We start from the raw sequence: 27,170 nt of genomic DNA, 5'->3' as shown, positions 1-27,170 counted from the left end.
ATGAAGTTACACAGATCGCGCATTGTTCACACTGATAATGAATTGTCCAGGCTGACTGGAGATTTAGGAGAGCCACAGGCGTCACAGAGACCAGCTTGGAAAGGGGAGTTAGAGTGGATTGTGCCAAGCATCATGAGTGGGCTGAGAGAGGGGCATTTCCCAAACATGGTGGGCACATCCTTCAGCAGCATAGGCAAACACCTCAGAGGTGTAGCGGTAAGTGCCCTCCTTCTGTCCGTCCTGAATGGCACCTGCTCTGCAGTGAAGAAACAGATTTCCAGTAGAGGTCCTCTATCTTGCTCATGGCCAAGTCCCACCCATAATCCTAATACCTTCAAAGCTGACTTGGGTAGGGTCTTTCTGAATTTCCTCACTCCTGGCACTTTGCTCTGGACTCAGAATTACAGATTTGTATATCTCAAAGTTGTTTTTCAATTTGGTTCCTCATTGTTTTGTATAAGGCAGGCATTATTTAAGATATTTGTATGAAATTGTGGTTGTTCCCTAATTTCAGTATCGGAAAGTTTTCTTCTCCAGTTGTTTTGTTTTGTTCATTTTTTCCTTCTCCTTAAAGTTCAGGTAGGGGAGCTAAACAAGCATACACTTCTTTGCTATCTTACGTGGAAGTTACATATCTTCTTCTTTGATTGAGCTCCATGGGGAGTTGAGAAACATTCTTGGTAAGCCTGTGGCTAGAATTTAATTTTATCAGCTCCGGAGCACAAAAGAGAATTTCCCTCTCACTGTACTACTGGAAATGGAATGAAGCATTCCCAACGTTTCAAAATTAAATTAAATCAAACTTTCCTTTCTCCTTTTGCATACGGTTAGGGTTTTTAATAGATTTCCTAATTAGCCCAGGAATGAATTATTCCGACAGTTACAAAGACCAGTCCAATAGCCTTAAGTCATCCAGTTCTTACAAATACCACAATTTAGAATATCCCTAATTTCCGTCAAAAGTATTGGTCTTAGCAGAATATCTCACTTTAGAGTAACACTTTCCTCTAAAGAAAAAGAAGTGCTATTTCATTAGACCTGGCCACATTTTCCAAGGTTTTCATGATTTCCTCAGGGTGAAAACCTCTTGGTCACAATCTCAGCAACTGTGTAAAGAGAAAATGTGATGACTAATCTGAATTGCTTAAATTTCTTGTTGGAGCAGCCCCTAGGCACTGTTACTAAAATGTGTTGAGTTACATGAGGAATCATAAAATGGAACACTTGAGAAGCACTGTAAAGCTAATCATTTAGTTAAACTTTTTATTGTATACCTTAAATCAGAGAACTTAAATAACCTGGCCAAAGTTGACCAAAGCCAAATTAAAGAGACAAGATTAGAACTCAGGCTTCCTGACTATGCTCCTTTTTGCTTCACTATTCACAACTCCTGACAGTGAAGGAATACAGCCATTATTTGAACTTCCTCTTCTCTGGAAAATCCCCTCTAAAAGACTAAATGCCAATCTTTTAAAAAGCCAAGTATTTTTAAATAATTGAAATCGTCCCCCAAAACTGTGTAAACAATATGAAACTGGTTATAACGTTTGCCTCTAGAGAAGGGAATTGGCCAGAGTAGAAAGGGGTAAGAGAGAAATTTATGGTTCCTATATACTCATTTTTTGTCTTTTAAATTTTATAGTATATGAGCAAATGTTTTTCTTAAGTAGTTCTACACTAAGATAGATACATTAAAAGTGATAGAGAAAGAAAATGTGTGTGCATGGACCAAGAAGATTCATACAGGTGCCAAGGTGACAAGGGGTGGACATGTAATGGTTAATTTTATGTGTCAATCTCAATGGACCACAGAGTGCCCAGGCTGCCCAAATATTTGATTAAACATTATTTCTGAGTGTGCCTGTGAGGGTGTTTCCTGATGACATTAGTATTTGAATTAGTGGACCCAGTAAAGCAGGCTGCCCTCTCTAACGTGGGTGGGCATCAGCCAATCCATTGGAAAACCTAACCGAACAAAAGATGGAGGAAAGGAGAACTCACTTCCTCTGTCTGGCTTCTGAGCTGGGACATTGCCTTTCTCCTGCCCTCAGACTGAGACATACACCACCGGTTCCCCTGGTCCTCAGGCCTTCGGACTTGTTCTGAATTGCACCACCATCTTCCCTGGATCTCCCGTTTACAGACAGCATATTGTGGGATGTCTTGTCTTCATAACTGTGTGGCTAATTCCTCATAATCTCTTTCTGTCTCTGTCTCTGCTTCTCTTTTCTGGAAAACCCTGACTAATACAGTGCATTATTATTGTGTCAATACATTATATGCATTATCTCATTCAGTCCTCACAGTAACACTGGAAGATTTCTATGTGTTATGAGGTGGAAGAAGTTAAGGCTCTAGTCTGTGATCCTTTCCTTTTCTCCCCTAACTGGGAGCACCTCTGGGGAAATGTAAAAGGGTGAATGACCCAGTGTAATCTCCTTGTCAACGCGTTAACCGAACCTCTGCGTAGACTAATAGATATATAGCTATAGAATGTTTTAAACAGGATGTGCATGGTTAAGTATAATGTGTAGTAAAATAAAACCCAAATCTATGGCATTGTAAGCATGTCTCTGTGGAAAATTTCACATAAACTAGAATATAAAAATATATGGTGTGTTGTAAACCCACAATAGCTCATTTTGAAAACTCATATATTAGGAGTCAGAGAGTATGTGTCTGATGCAGAAAGCAAGCATGTGGGAAGTCAACTTAATGTTCCAAAGCTCACTCTTTATTGACGTAAGCCTGTCTTCACCCAAGCCCCTTCTCACTTCAGAACTCTCAGGACAAACTTACTGATTCCTAAACAGCTCTTTCATGATGATTGTCACGTAGAAATTTTGTAAGATACATTATCTGCAAATGGGCGTTCCTCTAGTTGTTTCTCAGAGAGAAAAAGGCGGTAGAAAGAGATGAGAAAAGATTCAAAGGAACTACATAGACACCTGAAATAATATTTATTTGTGCCTGGCTTATTCAGACCAAACATCGAGTTAAGATAGATATATTATTACCGTAATCACTAGAGACTATAGAGTGTAACAGCTATGAACTTAGCCTCTAGAACTCACTAGATCTGATCATAGCTATGTATTAGCTAGGAACTTGGCCAGGCTACTTAACTTCTCTCACAATTTTTCTTATGTGTAAAATGGAAACAACATTAATAGTACTTAGTTCATAGCATTGTTGGAAGGATTAAATAAAATGTCATATGTAATAAGTATCATAATGTATATTATATGATTATTACAACATTAATATATAAGTAATAAGTAATATGAAGTAAGTGCACCATAGGTATTAGCTATTCCTATTATCACTGTTACAACTGAGGTTCAAAAAGAAACATTGGGGCACCTGTGTGGATCAGTCGGTTAAACATCCAGCTTCGGCTCAGATCATGATCTAGTGGTTCATGAGTTTGAGCCCCACGTCAGGCTCTGTGCTGACAGCTTGGAGCCTGAAGCCTGCTTCAGATTCTGTGTCTCCCTCTCTCTCTGCCCCTCCCCTGCTCACGCTCTCTCTCTTTCTCTTGAAAAAAATTAAAATGTTAAAAAAAAATTTAAAAATAAAAAAAGACAAACATCTTGCACAAACTCAGTCAGTGACAGAGAATTCCAATCTTGCTTTTGTGAAAAGTTATGCTTAAATAAAATACAATTCTGTCTTGAAAAGTTTTGTAAATATTTTCACATTAAAACTATGCCTCGTGGCGCCTGGGTGGCTCAGTTGGTTAAGTGTCCAACATGGGCTCAGGTCATGATCTCGCAGTTCATGAGTTCAAGCCCTGCCTCAGGCTCTGTGCCAACAGCTCAGAACCTGGATCCTGCCTTGGATTCTGTCTTCAGCTCTCTGTCTCTGCTCCTCTCCCCCTCGTGCTCTGTCTCTGTCTCTCAAAAATAAATAAACACGAAAAGAAAAGAAAGGAAAAAAGAAAAGAAAAGAAAAGAAAAGAAAAGAAAAGAAAACTATGCCTTGCTCTCTGATCCCAGAGCACTTTCTGCACATATCTATCATGCCACTTTATGGAGGGTATTTTAGTTTTGCTTGGTTCTTTTGCAGACTTCTGAGCAATCTATGAATTCAGAGCTGAAGTGTGGAATGATCATCTTTGTGGTACCAGTGACGGGGGCAGTGGATGTTAAGCAGTGGTTTTTAACAGATATTTGATAAATGAACACTAAGTGCAGCAAATAGTGATAAATATACTATCAGGTTTGTAATTTTCAAACTCTTTAAATCATATTACTCAATTTTTATGCTTTATCACATGCAGTTACACTTGAGCGTATCGTTGGCAAATCATTGCCAAAATTTTTAATGATATTCAGTGGTAAAGTAGAAAAGACATATTTCAAGTTGTACTTACTTTCTCTAATCTAACCATAACATTCCACTTAGCAAATGTTACCCAACTCTCAGAGTAACTCAGCTTTATCTCATTACTTGATCAAAGAAACATAGTGTCTAGTGTCCAATTAGCATATCTTTCCAATAGTTGCGATCTTGAATTCCTCAGTGTTGTGAAAATAATTTAACTAAGGCTGTGAGTCTCCTCAAGAAATAAAGAGATAAAAATAAACATGTAGATTCCTTTCTTTATAGGAAATGTCTTCAGTTAAGTAAAAATAGAACATTCATACAGCGGGTCTTATTAGCATTTTTCAAATATTCTCAAACTTGTTCTTCATGGCAGCCTTCTGTTTTATGTAAATTGCAAAAGCATACACACACATGCACACACACACACATAGGACCCTCCCCCCCCCAAAAAAAAATTATGGAATTTGAAAGTACTAAAAATGGAAGAGTGCTAATTCTTTGATTAATACAGGAAAACTTGGAGGAGTGAGGTGGTGACAATGTCAGTAAGGACAAGTTAATATGAAATGTTTCAGAGCTGCATCTCAGTATTCCTATCACTATTGCAGAACATTTCTTTTTTGCAAGTACTCACCATGTCCACAAATGCAGGAAAGCTGTAATAGTGCTTAAGGGCTTTGCCATGCAAATCCATACCCAGGTGACCCTTACGTCTGTGAATCTACTTTCTTGGTTGAACAGTTGCACTTAGCCTACCATATCACATTAACCAGAAAGATAATCAAAATGGAGCAGAATTTGTGATTAGAAAGTATAAATATAAGGAAGTAAATATACGAACGGATAAATATAAGCAAAATATAAGCAGGCCCCATGACTAAGTGGAACACAGATTGACTCAGATTATTTTTATAGTATAGCTATAAAAAAAACTTTTAAAAATCTATAAATCCAATTCTCAAGAGTCCCTATATTAAGCTCTAATTTCAGCATCAAAGTAGAGTATTTTGTCCTAAATAACTGAGTGTCCAGGTACTGGAAGTATGAATATTGTTTTCACTGTTTCATTTGTTAGATGTGTATATATAGTGTATGTGTGTAACTGTATAATTAATTACATTGTGCCTGCTTAGTAGGGCTTATTGAAGATGGACTATTATGGAATAAAGTCAAGGAAAAAATGAAAGACTTCTACTTTATTGGGTCAATCGTTTGGGATAAAAAATATGTTTTAGAAGGCAAACTTTCATCCTCCCCTAAGCATTTATAGCATAAGACTCTTGTTTTGGACTGCAGAAAACATAAGCTTACTTATTATGCGAACATGTAAAGAACAATTTAATAAAACCCACAATGATTAAACCACAACATATTTAGAATGATTTTGTTTTCACGTTCTAGGATATATGCATCTTATTATGCTAAATTGAGCATAAGCTCCTGTACAAATGTCAGCTCCTATAAAAATTAATGGGCTATAAGAAAGCCCATTGCTTACTAAATATTAAAATGATTTGGGATGATCTGTGAATACACAGAAGAATTCATCATGTGTCTATAAATATCTTAGTGTCTAATGTTAAATGGAATGAGACTCTCATAATGTAGATTTCTGATAAAGACTGTCTATAATCTAGTTTATTTTACTTTTCAGTTAGTAGTCAAATGGTAGGAAGAAAAAATACAGCTGAAAAATTGTAAATATGTAAAAAAATAATAGCAAGTTTTTCAGCTCACACTGGTCAATGGAAATCTCTGTCTCTCTGTCTCTCTGTCTCTGTCTCTCTGTCTCTCTGTCTGTCTCTCTGCCTCTCTCTCTCTCTCTCTCTCTCTCTCTCTCTCTCACACACACACACACACACACACACACACACACATACACTGACAAGTTATAAATCTTTTTTGCTATGTATGTACAGCAGGGGTTCTTAACTTGTAGTCCAAGACTGTGGGTAGAAATACAAATTATATATTTTGACTCAACTTCTAATTGAAGTTTAACATTTCTTTGAATTGTTAATTAGAGGAAACAAAACCAAACCATCCAACCAAACAAACAAAAAACCCCAGCAAACTATTAGCAGTACAGCAGAAAAGATAGATATTTTTATATTACACAGTAATAGTTGTTGCACCCAACAGTTTTACACTACTTTGAAATTATTATGGTGATTATAAGCCATTGCAATTATTATTTAATGCAATAATTTAAAAAGTGCACAGTTATTTTTAAATTTTTGATTATTGTATTTTAATATAATTTTTTCCCATTGTAATCTTATCTACTTTATGTTATACATTTTAAAACATTATTTTAAGAAGGAAACCAAGGACCTTACCAGACTGCAAGAGGGTGTATGCGTAGAAGATAGAAAATATAGCCACTCAATGCCTTAATCCCAAGAACCTGTGAATATGTTACCTCACATGGTAAAAGGGACTTTGAAGATATGATTAAATTAGGGATATTGAGATGGGGAGATTATTCTGGATTAATTATCTAAGTGAGCCCACTGTAATCACAGGATCCTAATAAAGGCAAGGCAAGGCAATGAAAGAAGTGGTGAGGGCAGCAGAGGTTGGAGTGATGAACTTGGCAAATGGGACTAGGGATCATGAACCAAGGGATGCTTTTCAGGCAAAGGAAACCAATTCTCCTCTGGAGCTTCAGAAGGAGTGCAGCCTTATGACACCTTGATTTTGGCTCAGTGAGACTCATTTTGGATTTCTGACCACAGCTGTAATACAATAAATGTGTTGTTTTAAGTCACTATGTTTGTGGTAATTCATTACAGAAACGGTAGGAAGCCAATCCACCATGGCATCAAAAAATGCAGAACACCTGAGGATGATGTTGATCACTTGTTCCGCTAGTAATACCAATTTTCCTATGACCTAGAGGTGATTTCAATGTTTTCATATAGGAACATGTGCTTGGTTAGATAGACTATTACTAAGAATAAGTGCTTTGTTTTCCTGGAAATATTTCAGTGCCACATCTTTAAGGTTTTAGCACATTTATCATGGCCCCACACCAAAAACAAAAGAGTAGACATATTTTCTGTTATTTGGGGAATAATAATCACTCTTCAGATCTCAATCTGAATATATTTAAGACCTTGTATTTACACAAATGACATTCTTTACCCAAAGTCAATTTATTTTTTTTACAGAAAGTAATTTTAAAGGCCTTGATAGTCATTTGAATATAATTATAGCAATTTTTTTCAGCTGGGAAAATTCCATGTTTATAGATGCCTTATTTGTGCTCACACAGAATTGCAATAATAACTTATCAAAGGCAAAGTCCATGACCTGAAACCCTGGTCACTCTTCAGAGTGCATTGACCAATACATATAAGGCTATATAATTAATATAAGCCTATAGACAACCACCGTGGAATGACATATTCCTTGCTGTCATCATCTCGATGTACACTTTATAAATCCATATTGGTTGATAAAATTGCATATTATTTGTATTTTTAGATTATTTTTCATAAAATATACTGTTCTATCCACCTGCCAGTATTAAAAAATCACTTATCTCATAAAAGTAGCTTGAGAAAACAGCATAATTTTGATAATGAGAAGCTCCTTGTTTTATGAGCTCGTATAGCTCTCTGTTGAAGCCATTCAAAGGCAATTCAATCATTTATAAACATCATCTTCATAATGTTAAAGCTATTGTTGCTATTTAATTCATTTGAAATCACATTGTGATGATAACTGGTTCCTGACAACTAAAGATTTTTTTTTTATACAAAATATGGAAAGAGAATTATCCTTTAATGACACAGGTTAACCATATGTTATATAATTCAATAAATCACTTCAATAAATCACAGGCTTCAAGTTGGCCTAGTATTGTAAACCTTTTTGTATCCGAGGTAATGCAATAGACCCCAAGTTCATTGTATGAATTCTATTTAGATTAAAGCTTGTTAAATTATACTTCTGTTTTTTTTTAAGTCAGTGTGAGAGATCTGATGGCCTTGGGGAATGTTCTAGTGTTCATAGCCAGATTTCTTAGTTAGCCCTTAGAGCTTGAATAAGAGCCTTAATGTCAATTATCACTTTGATCTTCTGTGTCTAGGAATGCATCACTGCCCTTTATACAAAGTACAAAACTCTGCTAAAAAGGTCAAGCATGAAGCACATCAGTCTGAATCAGTGAGTATTGACTGTGAAAGTGATGTTAAAAATGAACCGATATGAACCCACACCTTCATTTTTACATATTAAGAAACAAAAATGCACAGAGATTAAGAGACTCTACAAATGACTGTAGTTAGCATAGATGAAACTAAAAATCTGGGTTTTCTGCCTTCTGATCCCATGTTCATTCCATTAGATCACTCAGTTTATCTTCAAATCAATTCAGTCCAATATATTTGACTTGGTACAAACACCATTATGTGTTAGGTATTTTGCTGAGTGATGGAGACAGAAGAATAAGAGATATTATGCACTTTTACGGAGAAAGAAATATGTAGATAAATAGATGTATTCATTTGAGATTGATCAGTGCCTTAATAAAAACAGTGGGGGTCCAAAGAGGAAGAAGTAAGCTTAATTTAGGAGTCAGCGAAAGCTTCACTGAAGAGTTAATTCCTTCACTGAGTTCAAAAGAAGGTCAGTTGTTTGTCAGACCAAATGGGAGAATATTATACCTATCAGAAAGAAAGAGAAAGAACATAAGTAAAGGCAAGAATGAGCACATCGTTTTCTGTGACCTTCCCTAGCCAGCACACTTCCAAAGGTAGAAATCACAGAGCGAAACCATGAACTTCTTGTATGCCAAGTAAAAGTGCCTTTCCCCTGGCCTCTGTGACTCAATTGGCAAGAATTAAGTGTGTGCCACAAACTACCTCCTGCTCTGGAGTTAGGAGGCAGAGTCGCAGACACAGGTGTTCTAGGGAAGGCTGTCCCTCCCTTGGCCTGGATATTATGAGGGGATTGTTAGAGTATTTGGACTTGTGTTATGTGATTTGGGAAAGGCAGCAAGGAAGTGTATTTTGCTCTGGATTAGGTGTTGTCAGAAAACGAGAACAATTCTATGATTATCTTAACTTTTATGTAGGAGGCAGGTGGAATGAAGTGGGACTAACGTTGTAATTAAAAAAAAAATAGCAGTGGCTCGTGTAGCCTGCACAGATAGATGCTCGTGTGCTTTTGTGATTTGCGCAGTGTCCTATTTTTCTGTGCTCAGAAATGACGAAGGAATAGCCTTGGTTTTGCTCACTCCATCCCAGTCATCCACAGTGACTTTGGCTGTTGTGGATGGTCTATGAAATCATTTATAGTGAGGAAGAAACAGCATAGCCTTGCTGTAAATGCCAGGGCAGCAACCAGCTGAGAGCTCTCGGGATTGTTTCTTTGCTTTCTCCGTAGGCATCTTCATCAATTTTTTTTCCTCCCTTAATGGGAATACTTCAATGTTTTACCACTAAGTATGATGTTTGCTCTAATTTTTCACAGATGCTTTTAACAAAGTTAAGAAAATTGATTTCTATTCTTACTAAGAATTTTTATTACAAAAGGGTGTTAAGCTAACCCATTATGGGACAATGACTGAATGATGAATAGAGATGCGAGACTATTATGAAGGCCTAGATGACTATTTCTAATTTGTCCGATTTCCTAGGTCTCCCTATCTTTGGGCTCTTTGCCCTCTGAAGTATCCCCTCCTTTGGCATTTTTATCGTATTTCTAAAATATAAATCATAACATTACTTTAAAGCTTATTCAGTAGCTCTCCATTACTTACATAATAAATTCTAACATCCTCTGCATAAAAATGCCTTCAAGGTATGATTGATCCCCTTTTTATATCTCTAACTGTATTTCTTGTAATTCTCTCAGTCATCTTTCAATTTATTTATGCCAAAATACTCATTAATTAAACAAATATTTGATGGTCACTGATCAGTGCCAAGCAGGGTTCTAAATATTATGAAGACAGTAGTAAATAAATAAAATAAAATTATAAGCCTTCACAGACTCCACAACCCCAGAGCAGGAGAGGCTGAAAAACAACTCCTAACATATCTTTCCTTAAAGTTTTTTAAAGCCAACGTGAAAAACTGATGAGTATTGAAGAATGACAATGGATTATAGTCAGTTCAATCAGAAAGCCACACTCCAATTGCCACTGCTATCTTTACTGGGGTATATCATCACAAATGACTTTTCTTTCAACTAAGAGAGAACTCTAGAAGCAATGTGCTCTTCCCTGGAAGGACTGGCAGCACCTTGTAGCATTTTACACCAGAACTATGCCAACTGTGACTCATTGCTGTCATTTAATAAACAGGAACTTGGATCATCTCATCATTCCACAGACGTCTTACTATATGCTGACATCATGCTAATTGAACTGGAAAAGGAGGAAATGTAAATATTCCAGATGCTTTGGTGAGATACAGAACATTAACATAAACCCCTGGAAAATACAGGGAGGGGTCTGTCACTTCATTCAAGTATCTGGGGCAGAGGGTGGTAAAATGGTCTTCAACATGTCATGATTTCCCTTCTTAATGAAGTACATGTTTCTACATCTGGTAATCTTTCCTGAAAGACCACAATGCTTAGTATTTGGAAGCCGTGTGTATCACATTTCTGAATGATCTAAAGGCTTATCTGTCAGCTTGCGGTGGAGCCTAGAAAGAAGAGAAGAGATTCTCCAGGAAATAGAGACTGAAGTTTAAGTAGCTTTTCCATTTTTGCCTCTATGATCCAGCAACCCCAGTGATACTTAAATGTTCTATACATATGATCTATGGAGACTGTGGCTGCTTTGGTAGGAAAATTACAGCAAAGCCTCAGAATTCTGGAGCAAATACAAGCCAGTTTTTGGAAAGCCTTTCTCCTTTGAGATGCATTTCTTGGTTTGAACATCTGATCACTGGATACTGGGAGAAATTAGGAACTGAGAAACTCATTATGAGCTGAGTTTTATGAGATCAATTAAAAATGTAGATTATACATTGTAGCATTCAACTTGAATATACTTATTTTGGGAATATCGCCTAAAAGCCAAAGGAAGTTACATAAACAAGATGCTCACACTCCTTCTGGTCCTGCTCTTTTCTCAACCCACATCTAAGCTTTCACGAAAAATTTTTATGACCAATTTTTATTGGAGAGGAAATAATTAGAGTATGATTTACAAATGATTTTGCATGACATGCTGGCATTAACTGGAAGTGGACTACATTTATAGTGAAGGTATAGAAGATATGAAAAACACTATCAATAGATTTGAGCTGTTATTTATACAATGCTACACCCAACAATGATAGGAAATATATTCTTCTCAAGTACACATGCAGCATTCATCTGGTTAGATCACATGGTAGGTTATTAAAAATATCTCAATAGGGGCACCTGGGTGCCTTAGTGGGTTGGGCAGCCAACTCTTGATTTCGGCTCAGGTCATGATCTCACAGTTTGTGAGTTCAAGCCCCACGTCAGCCCTCTCTCTCTCTTGCAAAATAAATAAATAAACTTAAAAAAAATTAAATGGCTAAGACTAAATCTAGCATATAATTGTCAACTGGAGGTGGTCTTGTCCCTGCAGGGACATTTGGCAAACATTTGCAAACATTTTTTTTTTCACAACTGAGAGTACTCCGGCATCTAATGGACAAATGCCAGGAAGCTGTTAAACATTCTACAGTGACAGACAGCATCCCACAACAAAGATTTTTCTGGTATAAAATATCAGTAATGTCAAGGTTGAGAAACCTGATCTGGCATAAAAGATCTCTACACCAAAATGCTATGAGACCCAACTGAGAGAAACTTAAAAAGACCTACATCAGTTGAAAGTTATAATAGTTCATGGATTGTTATGATGAGTATCCTCTCTAGGTTAATTTTTTGATTCAATATAATTCCCATTAAAACTTCATCAAGTATTTTGTAAAGAAAGAGACAAGTTTATTTTTAAAATGTTATAGAATCCTACCGGATCTAAAATAGCTAAAACAATCTTGAAAAAAAGAGAAAAAAAGCAGTCCTTTCACCACCTGATTTAAAAACTCTAGTGTAGCACTGGCATACAAACAGACACTTGAACAGAATGGAGTCTAGAAATAAACCCACACATATGCAATCAATTGATTTGCAGCTAAGGTGCCAAGTTCACTCAGTGAACAAAGGAAAACCTTTTTATTTATTTATTTTTTGATGTTTGTTTATTTATTTATTTTGAGAGAGACCAAGAGAGCACAAGTCAGGGAGGGGCAAAGAGAGAGGGAGATAGAGAATCCTAGGCAGGCTCCACACTCAGTGAGGAGCCCACTGAGGGGCTTGATCCCACAACTGCAAGATCATGACCAGAGCCAAAATCAAAAGTTGGATGCTCGAATGACTGAGCCACCCAGGCTCCCCCAAGGAAAGCCTTTTAAAAAGATGTTTCTATACTATAGCTAAAATCTACATGGAGAAAACAAAACAAAGCAGAAAAAAAGTTGTCTCCTATCTCACATCAAACACAAAAATAATTTTGATGGATCATGTGCCTAAGCATTAACCAAAAACTTAAAAATTAATTAAGTGAATTTCATAAAAATTTAAACTTTATGCTCCTCAAAAAACACCACTAATAAAATGGATAAATAAGCCACAGACTGGGGGAAAATATTTATAACACATGTGACAAAGGATTTGCACCCATAATACATAAAAAAGCCTACAAATTAATAGTAAAATGACAAACATTGCAATTTTTTAAGTGAACCAAAGATTTGGACACTTTAACACAAGAGATGTACTAATGTTCAGCAAACACACAAAGGAGCGCAAACTAAAACCATAAATGAGATACCATTTCACACCCATGACAGTGGCTAAAATGAAGAGAACTAATCCCACTGCCTATTGGTAAAGATGGAGCAAATGGCAACGGCCCCTTGGACTTCCTTGGAGAGCTCTTCCCCTGCACTCTCGGGTCATGTGTTTCAGGGGGAGTGGAGCCAACCTGTAGACTTCACAGGTAGGCAGAAGATTTGAGCCTGATCCAAGCTGACCAGCTAAAGTTAGGAAAGTCAGAACTGGATCTTTTAATTCTTGAGAAAGCAATGTTGACTTTTGTATTGGCACCTGAACTGGTACACTGTAAACAGGGTACATTTGGTGGTCACTGTGATCATCACCGTAACAGAACCTTCATGAAAAGAAAGCTACCGCAGAGTTATCCAGAGCCAAGAGGTAGAAAGACAGATCATTTTGGCACTGAATCCAGCAATACATGAGCTTGCTCTAACCCTGGATTTGTCAGTTAGGAAGAACAATAATATTCCCCTTTACATCAAGCCAGTTTGAATCCTTTTTTTTTTTTTTTTTTACTTGCAACTAAAAAAGTCTTGATTAGAACTGAAATAAACCACATTCAATTGTTTTTCTTTTCCAGTAAACAAAACTAACCTAGAATACATGTTAGGATCCATCTGTGTGCTATATTCTTTTTTATGCAAAACCTGGGGGGTATACATATTTTTCTGCTTTATAAGTAAAATATTTCAAAAAGTTTCTTCTAAAAATGTAGAAGAGGTACTATAATGTGCTATACCTATTTTAAGCTGACACTTTACTTGTGGGGAAGAAAATCAGTGGTTAAAATGAATGTGACCACTTGATTAAACTACAAAGAAACCAGCAGTGCCCCAAGAAATTAAAATCCATTATCTAAAGTGGTTGGGATAGAGAATAAACAGGAATATAGTGATGTGTATTACTTTCAAGCAGAAAAATCAAAGTATAACCAAGTTATTCTTGCTGCTGGTCGAATGAAACTGCTGGATTTAGAAAAATCTAATTCTATGAAAGTCTGAGAATACCTGCAGATGGCTGAGATAGAGAGTACTCAGAAATTTAAGAGGGAATGATCATCAAGGAAATATTTCTTAAAAGCCTGTGATGACTGTATCTACCATCTATCACAAAGACATTAAAAAAACCTATTTTTTTGACTTTTATTCATTTTTGAGAGACAGAGAGAGACAGAGAGCAAGCAGGGGAGGAGCAGAGAGAGAGGGAGACACAGAATCCGAAGCAGGATGCAGGCTCTGAGCTGCCAGCACAGAGTAAGATGCAGGGCTCGAACTCACTTACCCGGAGATCATGACCTGAGCTGAAGTCAGATGCCTAACCTACTGAGCCACCCAGGCGTCGGTATCACAAAGACATTTCTAAAATGAGAATTATGTATGAGGTTCAACATCAAATTAGTCAACTATAGTACAAAATCCACAACTTTCAGAACTAGAATATAATGAATATATATAATCAATGGTGTTATTTTTGGAATAAATTTTCAAAGACAAAAAAACAAATTAGCCTGACATTTTAATATTAGAGCACAATAATAGTTTTCCATTCATTATATAATATTCTTCTAATAATTTCTTTTGTTTAGGTTCTAAGCATACAGATCTAGCTCAGATAACAAGAAAAGCATCTTTCTTCTTTTTTTTTTTCTTATTAAGAAAAACATCTTTAGGGGCGCCTGGGTGGCTCAGTCGGTTAAGCGGCCGACTTCCGCTCAGGTCATGATCTCGCGGTCCGTGAGTTCGAGCCCCGCGTCGGGCTCTGTGCTGACAGCTCAGAGCCTGGAGCCTGTTTCAGATTCTGTGTCTCCCTCTCTCTGACCCTCCCCCATTCATGCTCTGTCTGTCCCTGTCTCAAAAATAAATAAACGTTAAAAAAAATTTAAAAAGAAAAACATCTTTTATTTATTTATTTATTTTAAATATTTATTTACTTTGAGAAAGATCTAGAGAGAGTGCAGGAGGGGCAGAGAGAGAGAGAGAGATGGAGAATTCCAAGCAGGCTCTGCACTGTCAGCAGTGTGAGATCATGACCTGAGCCAAAACCAAGAGTCGACACATAACCCTCTGAGCCACACAGGCACCCCAAGAAAAACATCTTTTAATAGATTTCAATAGCAAGTGGCATTTGTTAAAAGCTTATTATTATTAAGCACTATGTTATTTTCTTTAAATGCATTATCATATTTAATCCTCACAATAACCCTGTGTTATAGATATCATTAAGGTCATTGCAAAAATGAGGAAACTAAGAATTACTTAAGTCAAATAAATATCTGTCATAAGCTATACAACATATGTAGATTTGGTTTGTCTCACTTCAGATTCCAAATATAAGTCAAAATAACAGAAAATTTCTTTGACATAAATTCAGGCACAATGAGTGAACTAAAAAATCTGCAAATTTAGGAACTACAGAAATAAAAATATACTGAATTAAAGACAACTCAGTTCTCAACTTTCTGCTACTGGCTTTAACTCAGGTTTAACAGATCTCTCTCTTCAGGCGTGTAATCTCCATACTAAAATCTTTAAAAACTCAACTGCCGATAATTTTTCTAATTCTGTTGGAAGAAACAAAGCTCAATTCCCTCTGTGAACATTTCTAAAAATCTAAATTATGGTCTGATATGAAAAAAAAAACCCATCAAATTAGTACAGATAATCTTGGAGAAAGCTACAACCATAGATTTGGCAATAGATGTGGAGAAAGGTAGACCTTTTTCTTTTTTTATTCATTTCTGTTTATAACAAAGCTTTCAACGTGTATATTTCTGTTTTCTCCTATTTTACATTCACATTTTACACATCTGCTTAAAAAAAGTCAAAGAATGTGATAAACTAATGTAATGAGGATTTTAAAAATGAATTACTTCATTTCCTTTCAGCAGCTTAGACTATTATGTTTGCTTCCAGCACATGTGCGACTCATATTCCACCCCTGGATTCTCTTCCTCATCCATCTTCATGGCGCCTTCAGTTCCGAGGTGCTAACATAGACATGTGCGTGCTGCCTAGTGCACAGCAGTAAACAGAGCCATCGTGTTGGAGAGCATCATCTTTGAATATTGCATTGGCACATGTTTCAGAAAAGAAGACACATTTTCCAGACATCACACACTGTAATTAATATGTGACTTTCTTCCCAATCTTTTCCTCCAGACACCAAAGTTCTGAGTTTAATTTGCTCATGAAAAACCATTCATTTCCTTAATACTCATCTTAATATCCATCATTATTTATTTGGACCACAAAATCTTATTACTGTAGTTGAAATTTTCCCAAATATAAATTATATGAATATGAATAGAATTTGGGGGGGCACAATTACTTACAAATAGTTATTCATGGCATTGTAAAATATTTCAAATCATAGAAAGCAAGGGAATTTTCTTTTTTTATTTTATTTTATTTTTTAATTTTAATTATCATTTTTTTAAAAAACAAATGGACACATTTTATTGTATTATCATATTCAATAATAGTTATTTTTTTCCTATGTGTCCAGTGCTGCTGATGTTTTTACTGTTGTATTCACTGTACATTTTTTGACTCCAAAAAATTTAAAAATTATTTTAATGTTTAATATTTCCAATATACAAAGAATTCTCAGTAAAACAAATAATTGAAGGAAATGAGAAGCAAAAGATATAAACAGACAATTCACAGAAGAGGAAATTCAAACATCAACAGGCATATAAAATGATCTTTGATGTCTCTACTATTAAGGACAACACAAAATAAAACCATAATTGAGATGTTATTTTTAACGCATCAGATTGGCAAAATTTAAAAGAGTGAAAACATTCCCTGCTGACAGTGTTTCAGAAAAACAAGAGGGCAACTTACTAAAATTGTTTTGGAAAGAAATCCGTCAATAACTGTTGCTATAAAAAGACATACACCCTTTGACTCAAAAGTCCCATTATTTTTTTAATCTCACCTCCAGAAATAAATAAAAGAATACCTTCATATAAAAAATAAGCTGCTTTTTGTAGCATGGTAGCACCAGAATGTCTATCAGCTGGAGAATGCTGAATAAATTATGTTATACCCGTGCCCTGAAGCTGTAAAAAGTGTATCTATATCCACTGACCTGAGGAGATAGATATTAAAGTGTACTATAACTAAAAAAAAAACAAACAAAACAAAGTTTGAGTGTAGCAGGTAAAAAATGGTTCCATTTTAAACAAAACAAAATTTAAAAATTTACATGTGTTACATATCCAAATAAAAGAATCTTGGGAAAGCCCATTTGAGCAACAAGGGGCTGAACAAAATGGAATTATATGTGTACACACACACACACACACACACACACACACACACACACACATGGGGGCTGTTAAACTTGGTTTACATAGGGGATAAGATCAGAGATGGGTTGAGAAGTATGAGATCATTTTTTTACTGATAAAAGTCTGCATCATTTTTCTCATTAAAATAAGTTTGCATTATCTATTGTAATTTTAAAATCTAAAATAGAAAGACTTTTAAAAAATGATGCTGTAGTGATGATCTAAGGCCAATTTCAATGTTGAAGAAATCCCAACAAGATCTGAAGCCAGTGTGGGGAGTAAAATTTTGTGTCTACGGAGTGGGTCACACACATAGCTCCAGGGGCCTTGCAGTTCTGCTCTGTGGATGGCCACTGGCAAGCGTTCAGAGTTGAAAATGCTGCATCAGCTCACATCCAGCTGAATTCAGTAAGAGGCCTCCTCCCTGAAGAAGAGAGTTTTGATATGCTTAGAGGGGGACTGAAGCACTGGAAAGAGAAAATTGAGCAAAGTTGTGGAGAGGTGAGTCAGGAGATGATGCCATCAAACCCTTCCTGAGAGGAAAGCCTAAAAAGGGGAGGGACAGAACTTATTCATGAATGCAAGTCAAGAAGTTTAGGACTCTTCAATCTTTATCCTTCACCAAGAACAGCTGGTGATGACACCGTTTTGCTGGACACCATTCTGAGGGCCTTATCCATTTAACTCATTTAATTCTCCAACAAACAGAGGAAGTTGGTCCTATTGTTATCGGCAATGTAGCTGAAAGACAGAGAAGTTAATAGTCTATGGTCTTACAGCAAGTAAGTGGCAGAGTGGAATTTGAACCCAGATAGATAGTCTAGCTACTTAAGATCTCTCTACAAATTCTACTTCTTAGAATATGTCAAATTACTTGATACCTTCAAGTCTGAAAGGTTTTCCCTTTGTATGTAATATTCTTTTCTGCTCATCCAATATTATTAGCATTTCCTTTCCCAGTCTCTTCACTGCCTAAGACCCAACAGCTGCCATTTTTCATAATACTTACAGCAATGCTATAAGAACATGTTATGATACTAAATGACATGAAACTGCCAATATTCGAACAATTTGGACCTACAAAAGTGGCAGTCTCATATGTTTCAATGTAATATGTGCCTGTGTTTGTGAATGTTATAGATATATCTTTCCCCGTGAAGAGGAAACTCCCTCGGTGTCCCAACACTTTTTAAAAATTTGTTTCTCCAAAGTCTATCAGAGTATCTTCTCCATAGTCTATATTCAGCAAACAGAATATTGACATAAATGCTGATAAAGAAAAATTCTGAAGTAGAAAGGGAGATGCAGAAATAGAAAGGAGATGATAAAGCAAAAGACTCTGAGGGCATGAGAATTGAGGGTGCAGAAATCAGTGCATCATTTGGCCAAATTCTTAAGAAGAGGCATCAACATTGTTCATAAAATATATCTTTCTATTGTACCTTTAGGGTCAAAGACACTCTCAAGTTTATTGATTAATTGATGTATTTCCTGTTTCAATGTTGAAGGACACAAAGGCAAAAGAAGCAGAAATTCTAAATGAGTGGGAAATATAAAATCTAATTGAGTTAATTCTTTAAAAATGGGAAATGACGTGAATCAGTCTTATGAATGCTTGGAAAGTGCACTTAAGATCAAAGAGACAATAGTGAAAGGAAAGCTTTCAGTGGAAAATTTTCAGGATGAAGACAGTACTCAATGCAGTGTTCTCTCTTCCACTGAATACATGGATGGTAGAGTAATAGTCTTTACAAATATTGAATGTGGCTAAACTAAATAGAAGTTTTTAAGATAAAGGTAAATGTAAACCAGCACCAGTATCTATAATCCATTTCTTTTATGAGGGAAGAAATGAATATTTAAGACACACTAGTAAGGGCAAAACTGGGAAGGGTTAGAATGAGGATGACTGATATGGGCATAGGTGACATTTTAGTTCTCAGAACTAAATTTGTAGTTTCTCTAGTTCGTGAACAAATCCATACAGTATGTCACAGCCTTTGAGTGGATAACGGGGCTTCTTAGATACCTGAGATGAATACTACCTCCTATCTTCTGCTTTCTTCTTTAAATTCAAATATCATTACCACTTCTCTCTTTACTACCTCAAAGCATCTATGAAGTTCACCCCTTCTTTCTTCTTAATTCAAAGCCACTGTTTCCTTCAGTGCTCTGGACTTACTATATTTCTGCCTTCATCTTTAAAAAGTCGTAGCACTCTTTCTCCATTGATTTCTAAGCCTGATCCATGACCTCTGTCTCCCCTAATCTTAAAAACTTGCTGGGCCCTGGGTGGCGCAGTCAGTTAAAGGTGTTTGGCTCAGGTGATGATCTCGCCGTTGGTGAGTTCGGGCCCCATGTCGGGCTCTGTGCTGACAGCTTGGAGCCTGGAACCTGCTTCGGATTCTGTGTCCCCCTCTCCCTGCCCCTCCCCTGTTTATGTTCTCTCTCTCTTTCAAAAATAAATAAATGTATTTTTTAAAAAAACTCATAAAATTGTTATCTTTTTAAACACTGTACTATTAGTGGTAAAAATTCTCAGAAGTCTTGTCTTATCTCACTGGCTTAATTTTCTCACCAGTAACTCCATCCTTACCTACTGTAATTGGCTTCCACCTTCCTCTCATTATTCAGTGCATCTGTTCTCTTCAAGATTTCAGAAAAAAAGAAAGAATAGTTATTGGGGTAAGGTCTCAGACATCATGAGAAGTTATGTGAGCACAGAAACAAGGTTACAAGAAAGTCTTGAAAAGGGGAAGCAATGTCAAAAATGGGAAAATGCCTAGAGAGCAGAATGCGGAGAAAGGCTTGGTAAAGCCATGTCCAGGAAAGAGTATTGCTAGTCAGCCTAAAATGACACTATAATGGGAAACAGTACTGTAGAAGGATCTGACTTTTGTGAGACGCAGCAAACGAAAACCTGGAGAGTCTGTCTTGACTGGGAATTCATGAACTACTTTCATGAACTACAAAGAGAAGTCATTATCACAATAACTAAAAGTGTCTGCATATAGGTCATGTGTTTACTGTATAATTTCAGATATTTTGGTTGTGGTGAGCGTAGATGAAAGTAGAAAAGAGAGAGAAGGATAAGAGCGACATGCAACCTGGAAGAGAGATAATAGTCTGAAGTTTCCATGTGTTTAAGAAGCCTCTGATATTTGTTATCCTGAGGCTAGGAATCCAAGACCAGAAAACTCTTTGCTAGCTTTCACCATGTACCTAAAAACTGGGATGACTTCTTCCTTTCTCAAAGACTCTCAAAGACTTATTAAGTTTCCTTAACTTCCTTACCACCTATATCAGACCAGTTTTCCTGGGAGGACTTTGTAGGCATTGGCCCACAGGTGGATCAGTATTTGTTACCTGAAATGGCTTATCACAACTGATTTAATAACTACCATTCTCAAGTAAGAAGCCCCAGGGTAAAATTTTGGTTGCATAAAGTAACCAATTATAACTTGGTAAGAAGGAGGACAGCTTCTTATGAGATAATCACCACAAGATAACCTCGCCATGAAAAATACAGAAATTTAGTAAGAGTTGTTCAATTCTGGGGGTGGGGTGGGGGTGTGGGGAAGGGCCACAGGAATCAGATATTATTTTTAAATGTTTCACTTTCATTTACAAAAGTGGGATATATAAAATCGTTGTTTAGATAGTGTAAGGAATAGCCTCCTTATAGATCCAGAAAAATAGAGTGTAAAAACAAAATAAAAAATATTCCCAACAGATAACCACAATAAATTCTCCTTCATCAGTTCATTCAGTTGTCAACCATTTCCTGCTGGAGCTTGGGTTAATAGACACATTGGGCCACTTCTCAACTAAAACTGAGGAGTTTCCTCAGATATCCTGATGCAGTCCACTGATACAGTCTGAAAGTTGTCTAAATGATGTCTGTTCAGAAGCCTGTCCTCAGAACCTATTCTCTGAAATGTCAATATTAGTATTAGTCCAAGTTTTTAAGTTTCCTAAAGATCTTGGAAATTATCTTCAAGCTGACATACCACAAAACATGATTAGTCTTGAAACAAGGCTTACCACAGTCATGATTCAATTAAGATAATAAAATTTAGTTTTTGATAATGGCAAACATTATGTAAGGGTAAAGGTAGCCTATTTGATCAGTTAACCTATTTAAGTTTAGAAAAAAACAAACTCAAATAGAACAAAATAGAACCTTTTTTTACATTTAACATTGATGAATCAGAAGATGCAAGCCTTTTTTTAAATTAAAATTATTAAACTGGTCCTGTTGGCTACAGAATTATCTTACTTATAGAAGCCTGGAATCTTAAAACATTTTTGAGTTAGTATTTGTAAGAAAGTAAATTTTAACATTTATTCCAACCTTGGGCTAGAAAAAGATGACCTTTGTGGGCTGAATTTATCCCTCACACAAACAGTTTATTATGTCTACCTAGTACAAATGGGCTACCATTAACTAAAGACCAGGGGTCTTGAAATTTTTTCTTTACTTATTCCCAGAGAATTGAAGGTGACATCAAAAATTTTTTGTTATCAATTTCAAGATGTAATGTCTGTCATATTATTAACATTGCCTTTTAAAATTGTTATATCACATTTTTAATATATCTGATGGAATTAGAATGACATATCAAATCTGAAAGGGATAAATCAATTCTAACTACATGCAGTGAGTTCTCTAGAGTTCAGGGCACCATGCCCTAGATTGTCCTAGATTGCAATAGTGGGAATATTTTGCCTTGGACCTGCATTCAATAAGTTCTGCTATTAAGAGAGCAGTTTTTTTAAATCTAATTTGTGGAAATTGGCATCAAAAATAAAACAAGGTATTGGACCAAAAGTAAAATGAAGTTACAACAGGTATATTAATTATTATATTGTCTTTTAAATGCACTATTTATACAGTAGACTCTATACAATAAACTAAAATTAGGTTCCTCTAAATCTAGTAAGTTCATGGTAGCAGTATATACCATCAGCGATAGTCAAGACAATCAAAGATAAAAAAAGAGAAACAGCTTATCAGTGACAACAAGCAGGAGTTTCACACCAATGAAATAATACATATGGCTGTGCATTATCCAGGAATCTGGTCACATGTAAAGGAAAACGTGTTTCTTATGCATCTAAGCGAATAGCACAAAAAATTAAACAATCTATTGGTCTATCAGAAATAAACATGGAACTTAACTTCCTCTACCTTGAAATCATACAAAGTATAATTTCATACAATAGACACAAATGAATGATAATCTTTACTTTCTTTTTTATGAGGAGGCTGAAAATGCCTTTCATCAATCTTAAATATTCCATTTCCAAAATCCATAGTTGAATAAGGCAGAGAGATATGTCAGGGCTTGTGAACTGGATGAAATAAAATGCTGCCATCTTCAGTTTTTCTTACAATTGTTCTTTGCTTTGCTCTCCCGAAACTTTAAGCAACAATGCTTTGACAATAGTTGAAAGATAGGAGGAAAGACCTTGTTAAACCAAAATGTCATCATTGCCACCACGCCAAACCACAATATATCTTGAATTCAGAACATACTCATATGGGTTAAAGTAACTTTCTAATTGGCTTTAACTTTACCAAAATTAGCAGCAAGGCAAGGAAAGATGTAATGATTTATTGCTGGTTCATGGTGACTGCATTAAAGAAGGCTTTGCCAGAATCGATATTTTGAAATGTTCCTTTGTTTGATATTCTGGAAGATTTCACAACTGGTGATGAATGATAACAGTAGGATAGATGAAAGGTATGACTTTCTTTGAAAAGTGGTAACAGGGGGAATTATGAAAGAAGATATTGGGGGAAAAAAATCACAGGGGTGTCCTCAGGCAGATCAATGTTAGGAACAAAAACATGGATTTAAGGATTTGGAAATAGGTTCACTTAAAATATTCTATGCTTACATGCCACTTGGAAAGTCTTCAAGCCCCACCCTCTGCGAAGTCCATCTACCTTAGTTTGAAGACTGTGAACATAACTTGCTAAAATTATTATGCTGAGATCTCTTTAGTTTAACTTCCTAAAGGACCTTAATAATGTAATATTTTTAAATGAAATATTAAAAGAGAATATAATCCAGATGTAATTGTATCAACAGACAATTAAATTTTTGTGGAAATTGACCATCTATTTCTAAAATTTATATGGAAATCCAAAGGACCAAGAATAGCCAAGGCAATATTGAAAACAGAAAGTGAAGGAAAGGGAGGACTTAAACTACTAAATATTAGGACTTATGAAAAAGCAATGATAATTAAGGCAACAAAGCATGGGCATAAGGATAAACAAATAGACCAATGGGACAGAAACAAACCCATGCATGTATAGTCACCTGATATACGAAAAAGATAACACTCCAGTGCAGTGAGGGAAGGATGTTTTGAGGTTTAATTTTTTTCATGGTGCTATGCGACTGTGTCAAAAATTGTATCTTGACCCCCACCTTCACACCACATACAATAATCATTTCAAGATGAATTATAGATCTGTATGTGAAAGATAAAAATATGAAGCCTGCAAAAGAAAACATGGAGAATATCTTCAGTAGTCTTGGGTAGGGCAAAGATTTTTTAAACATAACACAAAATGTACTAACTAGAGAGGGAAAACCAATGATAAATAGGACTACATTCTGTTCATCAAAAGAAAGTCTTGATGGCATGATATTGCAGTCCAAAGAATGAGAGAAGATATTTGAATACATCTACCCAATAAATGTGGTATACAAAATATTTAAAGTACCCATAAAAGTCAGCAATATAAAAGCAAACAATCTACAGGCAAAGAATGTGAACAAGCCCTTTCAGGTGACCAATAAACATATGAAGATGCTCAACCTCATTAGTCAGTCGGGAGGTACAAATTGAAACCAGGATGCAATACCACTTAAACAATAAACTCCAATGAGACTAAAATAAAAAATATGAACAAAACCAAACCTTGATGAAAACAGTGCACAACTTGAACTTTCATATTCTGATGTGAGAGTTTAAATTCGTATAATTACTATGGAGAGGGTTGAAAGATGTAGCAAATAAAAAGATAGAATACTGTTTATGGAAAAATATTTGTCAGTATATGTTAAAGGTGAACCTGTGTACAGCCAAATGACAAAGGAATTACCCCTGATTTATATAACCAATAAAAATAACTTCACGTGAATCCTTTTCTAGGGCCATCTCAAGATGAATGGAGCTTTGGCACTTCTGGTATGATGTCACACTTACGTTTTTATTGCAGCGCATGTGAACAAAATGCGATAGACCACCATGGAGCAGAAATCGTGAGCCTTTGTCTGCTGTCACCAGTGAAAGAATATTTTTTCTCAGTCCTGATCTAGACTTCTGTGGACTGCAGGGTGCTTCTTCTCCCCATGGTCCAATTATGGTTAGAGTTGATGAAATTGCCCAGTGAGGGAACACATGTTTGGGCATTTTTCAACAAAGTTTTGGACTTATCTGCTGTGCTTTTGTGGAGAATACTTAGAAAATTAAATTTATTAACCTCAGAATTATTGGAGAAGGTTCCCTTGCTCTGAAAACTGGCTTGCTAATGATACCGGCTATTATTTTTGAAACTAGTGATCTAGAGGCCTTTTATAATGTAATTATTTTATGTGGTACTAACGAAGTATGACTTAATGTAAGGCAGGCATTGCATAGTAGAAACGGAGATTACGCTTTGTGTGGTGTAAACGAGGCATTATTGAACAAAAGAGAACTGAGTTTACCTAACCCTCTAAAGCATTAAGCGCTGTATGTCTAAAAAAAACCCTATACAGAAACTCTACATCAGTAATTCTAAGGATTGACATAGTCTAGTTGAAATATCTTTCTTGACGATAGGCTAACATATAATGTGAATATTTGCTTCTTTCTCCCTGAGTTGTAGCAAATGTTCTCTGAGTGCTTGATGCAGTTCATCAAATAAATCCCACTTTAGAAGGTATAATTAATGGTGTGCCTTAGACACCAGGTAATATTTTCATTTTACTTAGTGAATATTCTAATATCTGTACTTTTCATGTGGGAAAGGATTAATAATGTTCAAGGTCTTTTCAAGTTTCTCATTTAATCTAAACCTGGATAATTTCATAAATGCATCTCATGACAGTATTGCTAAAAAAAAGTACACACTTTAGAGATGTTTAATGTAAACTCAAAGTTCTCATTTTAGGAAACTTGAATAACATTCTTATGCAAAAAAAAAAAAAAAAGTCCAATAATTTAGCAAGTGGAGAAACCTTTACTTTGCCTTTTTAAAATTTGAGGAACATTTGTGGTGCCTGGGTGGCTCAGTTGGTTGAATGGCCGACTTCAGCTCAGGTCACAATCTCACAGTTTGTGAGTTTGAGCCCCTCATCGGGCTCTGTACACAGCTCGAAGTCTGGAGCCTGTTTCGGATTCTGTGTCTCCCTCTCTCTCTGCTCATCCCTCACTAGTACTCTGTCTCTCTTTCTCTCAAAAATAAATAAAAACATTTAAAATTTGTTTTTAAATTAAAAAAAAAATAAATTTGAGGAACAGTTTTCAAGGTTATCTACTACAGTCCAAGCAAAATATCTTATCATCTACATCTTCTGAGCGATTTTGGGCAATGATAAATGTTGTCCTCAAAACAGACCTTATTCTTACCGAAGGCAACAGTTTTATGGAGCATTTATTTTAATACCGTATAAAGAAAACATTGAAATGTTTTAAAAGGTTTGCTCATTTCCTGATTTTTAAATGGATTACTGCTTTTGACTGATCTTGGAAGAGGAGAGAAAGAAACAAAGAAAGAAAGAAAGAAAGAAAGAAAGAAAGAAAGAAAGAAAGAAAGAAGAAAGGAAGAAAGAAATCACAAATTTATAATGTGGGCATACTTACATACTATATATACTCTCACATCATAAATTTAAATTATTAGAATGTTTCACCTCAAAATTGTTTTACTAGGTTTTAGTTACAAAGTTAAGTTGCAGATTAATTACATAGTTGCTTTAAAATTTAAATTCCTCATCATCTGACAGTCATTTGAGTTCACAAAACTGTCACTTGGAAAAAAAATTCAACAGGGAATTGATGTGATGATATATTATATATGTTAATTGTTTTAATTTTTAATTTTAGAGAGAGTGTGCACAAGCAGTGGGGAGGGAGGGGGGTGGAGAGAATCTCAAGCAGGCTTCCCGCTCAGCATGGATCCCGATGTGGGGCTCCATCCCACAATCCTGGGATCATGATCTAAGCCAAAATCAAGAGTCAGACGCTTGACTAACTGAGCCACTCAGGTGCCTCTGTGCATGTTAATTTTTTACCTTTAACTTTACTGGTGATCATCTAGGGGTGACTGATAAGAATTTTGGAAGCAGGAGGAAAAAAATCATCTTTTTTTGTTTTTTTAATGTCATGCCTCTTGTGAGGAGTACAAATTGATATGTCCTAAAGTAAGAATTTAATAAGGAGGGAGATCCCTTTTGTCTCCTAAAAGAATAGTGTAGTGTATTGTTTAGACTTAAAGGCAGGTTAACTTTTATTTCTTTAAGTATGAGGTATCATTATAACATGCAATTTATAAATGTCCTAAGGTAAAAGTTAAAAACTAAAATAAATAAATACATTCATGTGTTTACCAAAATACTGTATAATAATGTTCATAGCAGCGCTACTTTATAGCCTTGAACTAAAAACAAACCCAATGTTTGTCAATAATTTAAAGATATAAATA

The 27,170-nt window shown here is 35.7% G+C and overlaps 1 pseudogene; it reads left to right on the top strand.

Annotated features, from left to right (window-relative positions):
* Nucleotides 1-25,211, top strand: LOC109262171 (uncharacterized protein C3orf38 homolog; annotated as a pseudogene).
* Nucleotides 25,212-27,170: the final 1,959 nt, after the last annotated feature.

Source organism: Panthera pardus, unplaced genomic scaffold (assembly GCF_024362965.1).
Source record: "Panthera pardus isolate Hobbes unplaced genomic scaffold, ASM2436296v1 HiC_scaffold_13, whole genome shotgun sequence".
Classification (NCBI taxonomy): Eukaryota; Metazoa; Chordata; class Mammalia; order Carnivora; family Felidae; genus Panthera; species Panthera pardus.
The sequence above is the reverse complement of the archived record's forward strand: the minus strand, read 5'-3'. Positions and strand labels throughout refer to the sequence as shown.